The sequence below is a fragment of the Amblyraja radiata genome, chromosome 18, assembly GCF_010909765.2.
Source record: "Amblyraja radiata isolate CabotCenter1 chromosome 18, sAmbRad1.1.pri, whole genome shotgun sequence".
NCBI classification, from domain to species: domain Eukaryota; kingdom Metazoa; phylum Chordata; class Chondrichthyes; order Rajiformes; family Rajidae; genus Amblyraja; species Amblyraja radiata.
In genome coordinates this window covers 46,956,591-46,962,590 of record NC_045973.1, presented here as the reverse complement: position 1 = coordinate 46,962,590, position 6,000 = coordinate 46,956,591, and positions in this window count along the sequence as shown.

Below are 6,000 nucleotides of genomic sequence, written 5' to 3'. Positions count from 1 at the left end.
ACACCCACAACCCCCCCCCCCCCCACATCGCCCCGTCCCCAGTCCACCCACCTGCCTTCCTCTGGCCCCAACTGCCACCCCTGCCGGGTGTTCACCATCCCCCCCGACCTCCCCCTCTCCCCCACCCAACGGTCTGTCCTCAGCAGAGGTCTCACCTTTGTCCCCCTCCGCCCCCATCTCAATGAGTTCCGCGCCCACCATGACTTGGAGCGCTTCTACCGTCGTCTCCGCCTCACAGCGCACTTCCATGGGAAGGAGTCCTCGCCCCCCAATGATGACCCCTTTTCCCGTCTCCAACGCACCCCCTCCTCGTGGAACCCCCCTCATAAAGTCCCGGCTCTGGAACTCTTCATTCAGAACTGCCGCCGCGACGTCAACCGCATCAACTTCTCCACTCCCCTGTCTCACTCTAATCTTTCCCCCTCTGAACGCACTGCCATCGAATCACTCCGCAAAAACACAGATTGGGTCATCAAACCAGCCGACAAGGGAGGTGCCGTGGTAGTCTGGCGCGCCGATCTCTACAAAGCTGAGGCCACGCGCCAACTCTCGGACACCTCCTCCTACTTACCCTTGGACCATGACCCCACTGACGAGCACTAGGCCACCATTTCTAGCACCATCACCGACTTCATCAATTCCCACGCCCTACCTGACCAAGCCTCCAACCTCATCGTTCCCCAGCCCCGCACGGCCCGTTTTTACCTTCTCCCCAAAATCCACAAACCCGGCTCTCCCGGCAGACCCATTGTCTCTGCGTGTTCGTGCCCCACCGAACTCATCTCCACATACCTTGACTCCATCCTATCCCCTTTGGTCAAATCCCTCCCCACCTATGTTCTAGACACCTCAGACACTCTCCGCCGCCTCCACGCATTCCACTCTCTGGGCCCTCACCCCCTCATCTTCACCATGGATGTCCGGTCACTCTACACCTCCATCCCCCACCAGGATGGCCTCGGAGTCCTCCGGTTCTTCCTCGACCAGAGGAGCAACCTATACCCAGCCACTGACACTCTCCTCCGCTTAGCGGAGTTGGTCCTCACCCTCAATAACTTTACATTTGACTCCTCCCATTTCCTCCAAACACAAGGCGTAGCTATGGGCACACGCATGGGCCCCAGCTACGCCTGCCTCTTTGTCGGGTATGTTGAACAATCCATGTTCGAGACGTACCAGGGCCCCATCCCCGACCTCTACCTCCGTTACATTGACGACTGCTTTGGCGCCACCTCCTGCACCTACACACAACTGACTGACTTCATCCACTTCACCACCAACTTCCATCCGGCACTCCAATACACCTGGACGATTTCCGACACGTCCCTACCATTCCTTGACCTCACCATCTCCATCGCAGGGGACAGACTCCTGACCGACATACATTACAAACCCACTGACTCACATGGCTATCTGGACTACACGTCTTCCCACCCTGCCCCCTGTAAAGACTCCATCCCCTACTCCCAATTCCTCCGCCTACGCCGCATCTGTTCCCAGGATGAGACATTTCATACCAGGGCATCGGAAATGTCCTCGTTCTTCAGGGAACGGGGATTCCCCTCCGCCACCATAGGTGAGGCTCACACCAGGGTCTCATCCATACCCCGTAACACTGCTCTCTCTCCCCATCCCCGCACACGCAACAAGGGCAGAGTCCCTCTGGTCCTCACCTTTCACCCCACCAGTCGGCAAATACAACACATAATCCTCCGCCATTTCCGCCACCTCCAACGTGACCCCACCACTCGCCACATCTTCCCATCTCCCCCCATGTCTGCCTTCCGCAAAGACCGCTCCCTCAGCAACTCCCTCGTCAATTCTTCCCTTCCCTCCCGCACCACCCCCTCCCCGGGCACTTTCCGTTGCAACCGCAAGAAATGCAACACCTGTCCCTTCACCTCCCCCCTCGACTCCATCCAAGGTCCCAAGCAGTCGTTCCAGGTGCGACAAAGGTTCACCTGTATCTCCTCCAACCTCATCTACTGCATCCGCTGCTCTAGATGTCAGCTGATTTACATCGGTGAGACCAAGCGTAGGTTGGGCGATCGTTTCGCCGAACACCTCCGCTCAGTCCGCAATAACCTACCTGACCTCCCGGTGGCTCAGCACTTCAACTCCCCCTCCCATTCCCAATCCGACCTCTCTGTCCTGGGTCTCCTCCATTGCCAGAGTGAGCAACAGCGGAAATTGGAGGAACAGCACCTCATATTCCGTCTGGGGACCTTGCGTCCTTATGGCATTAACATAGAATTCTCCCAATTTGGCTAGCCCTTGCTGTCTCCTCCCCTTCCTTAACCCTCTAGCTGTCTCCTCCCACCCTCCCATCCGCCCGCCCTCGGGCTCCTCCTCCTCCTCCCCTTTTCCTTCTTTCTTTCCCCCACCCCCCATCAGTCTGAAGAAGGGTTTCGGCCCGAAACGTCGCCTATTTCCTTCGCTCCATAGATGCTGCTGCACCCGCTGAGTTTCCCCAGCAATTTTGTGTACCTAGGCTATTAAACTCGGCTTGGACAAAACTCTGAACATTAATAGCCCATTATCTGTTTATTTGCATTTTATCAGTTTATTTATTCATGTGTGTATATATTTATATAATGGTACTAGACCAAGTGCAGACCCGTTGGGTCTGTTCCCCCAACGTGCGGTTGTGGGGGGGGGAGGCGGCATGCAGCATCACACACTAACTACCCCCCCCCCCACACTCACGCTAATGGAGGGGAGGAGGGGAGAGAGAGAGAGAGGGAGAGGGGGGGAGAGGAGGGGAGAGGGGGGAGGAGAGAGGGGGAGAGAGAGGGAGTGCTGAGAGGGGGGTGAGATGAGGGGCGGGGGAGAGGTGGGGAGCAGGGAGGGGGAGGGAGGGTGGAGGGAAGGGGTAGGGGTGTGTGGAGGAGAGGGGGGTTTAGGGGAGGGACGGTGGGGGAGGGAATGGAGGGGAGGAGGGGTATAAAAAGAGGGGAAAGAGAGAGGGGGGGAGAAGAGAGAGGGGGAGGAGAGGGGGGGAGAGGAGAGGGGGGTAGAGGAGAAGGGGGGGGAGGGGAAGGGGGGAGAGGAGAAGGGGGGGAGGAGAGGGGGGAGAGGAGAGGGGGGGGAGAGGAGGGGGGGGAGAGGAGGGGGAGAGGGGGGGAGAGGAGAGAGGGGGGGGGAGAGGAGAGAGGGGGGGAGAGGAGAGGGGGAGAGGAGGAGAGGGGGGGAGAGGAGAGGGAGGGGGGAAGAGGAGGGAGGGGGGGGGGGAGAGGAGAGGGAGGGGGGAGAGAGAGAGAGTGCCTTTTTACTTCAACCCAAACCCAAACAACCATTTGCAGGCAGTGCTTTTTTACCTCTAACCATATTTTCATTTTCAAACCAAATTAAGGGTACTCACAGTGCTGTAGACATTTGTCAGTGTCATTCAGAGCTCTGATTGAGGCACACCACTTGCAGAGACTGATTGAGGCACACCACTTGCAGAGACTGATTGAGGCACACCACTTGCAGAGACTGATTGAGACACACCACTTCCTGGTTTTGTAGTCCCTCCCCCTCCCTCCAGCAGGGGCAGCAGAGAGAATGGGGAATTTTGTAAAAACATTAATATCTCAGTCAATTTTCATAGACGGGAAAAATCCTCGGCACACATGCGGCGGAGGGGGGCTCTGAGTGAGGTGGCCAAAAATGACGGCCGTAGGTGGCGGCGTACTCTCGGAAATCGGAGCACAGAAAGCCAGAACCGGTCAAGAACAGACTTTTAGTAATATAGATATGGACACACTGATCTGTTCTGTAGTCATGCCTACTATGTTCTGTTGTGCTGAAGCAAAGCAAGAATTTCATTGTCCTATCAGGGACACATGACAATAAACTCTCTTGAATCTTGAATTTCCCCCTCTCTCTCCCTCCCTCTTCCTCCCCCTCCCTCTCCTCCCCCTCCCCTACCCTTCCCACTCCCTCTCCCCCTCTCTTCCTCTCCCTCACACAAAATGACAAAAGTCAAGACTATGATGGGATATTGTCCACTTGGCTTGGTGAGTATAGCAACATATACACTCAACAAATCTGATACCACCCAGGACAATGCAGATAACTGATTCTCACTGTATCCACCAACCTACAGTGTTCACTCTCTTCACCAGTGACACATGGAGGTCACTGTCCATCACAGACGGCATATTGGAAAGCCACCACTTGCACTTTTCTCTCCATAACCTACATTATTTATAACTCATAGACCATCAGCCTTCCTTCACCTTGATAGGGTCAAAATCCAGGAATTCTCTTCCTATTAGCACTGTTGGAATACCTTCATGATAAGGAGCACAGGTGTTTGAAAAATTGCTTGATCCATAACTGGTTGTGCTGAACTTATGAAACTATGTTAAATTCTGGGCACCTCGCAACAGGGAGGACTCTGAAAAAAATTATGAGAAATGGTTCCTGGGATTAGGGACAAGTTAAAAAGGTGATTAGAGAGAATATAATTATTTTATTTAGGGAACAGAAGGCTGAAATGAGATCTGATGAAAGAATAGAAAATTATGGGGTCTGGATTTTCACAAAGGTACTTTAACCTTCCTGGTCATCAGGAACTGGAATAATGTAGGCTCATCCCTGACCCACATGCTTTCTAGATGAGCTTGATTAAATCAGCAGAAACCAAAAACCAAAATAAAATGTGCACATCTTAGCACTCAGCCTGCAGTGAATCTAAGTAGAATATTTTGAAGACATATGTTCACAACTCTTACAGATCAAAAGGTTTGTGCAAATGCACCTGCACAAAATGTTGACCTTTTCCAATGCTTGACTGAACATGGAGATTGTAATATTTTACATTAGTTGTTATTTCTGCTTTTCATAATACATTAATGGACTTCACGCAACAATCAAGTTGAATTATTTATAACCTGTAATATAAATATTCAGGAAATACTCGTGTTTCCTGTGAAAGGAAGAGCCTAAATATTTTGAAGCTTCTTTTCGAAATGACAGATAAACCAAATATAAAGTAGGTAATAGTCATACAATTACAAAGGAACGGGTGATATATCTGAGATGTAAAATATTCTACTGATTAATTGTAAATCACAGTTTAATCAAAAAGGCTTTTGCTTGTATACTTCCTTTAAATTATTTCCCAAAGTAAGAGAAGCAAAGTTTAAAGGAAATGTGCGGGCAGGTTTTTTTTACCCACAGGATGATGGGTGCCTGGAACACACAGCCAGTGGTAATGACGGAGGCAGATCCGATAATGGCATTTAAGAGGCTTTTAGAAAGGCACATGGATATGGAGGGAAATAGATGATTCCAGGCAGAAGAGAACTATAAGTTTATCTTGGCATCATGTTTGGCATAGACATTGTGGGCAGAAGGGCCTATTCCTGTGCTGAAATGTTCTATGTTCTACATTCAAAAAAAATTTTGCCACTCTTTTAATTAACAATTTTGTTAATTATTTAACTAGTGGAACCTGTTTCTTTTGCTGGTATAGCTTTGCAATCAACGGCACCATTCCCATCACTATAAATGCCAATTCATCATTCATGCTGGAATATAGCTAATTTATGCACCCCCAACGAGGCCAAATATTCTGCCATTATTACAAATTATTTTGAAATTATTAAATTACTTGATTATTGATAAATGCATAAGCCCATAGAGTTACAGCAATGTGTAAATAAATATTCAATGGAGAAGCAATACAACAAATTCTGCCAAACATTATGTTACATTTGTATAAGATGTTGGTGAGGCTGCATCGGGTTCAGTATTGTGTTTAGGTTTGATCAACTGCTATAGGAAAGATGTCATTAAGTTGGAAAGAGTGCAGGGAAGGTTTACGAGGATATTGTCAGGACTCCAGGGCCTGAACTACGGCAAATGGTTGGGCAAGCTAGAACTTTGGAGCGCAGGATGCCGAGAGGTGATTTTTAGAGGTATACCTCAGGGGTATTTTTTCACACAAAGGTTGGTGGGTATATGGAACAGGCTGCCAGAGGAAGTAGTTCAGGCAAACACAATAACAAT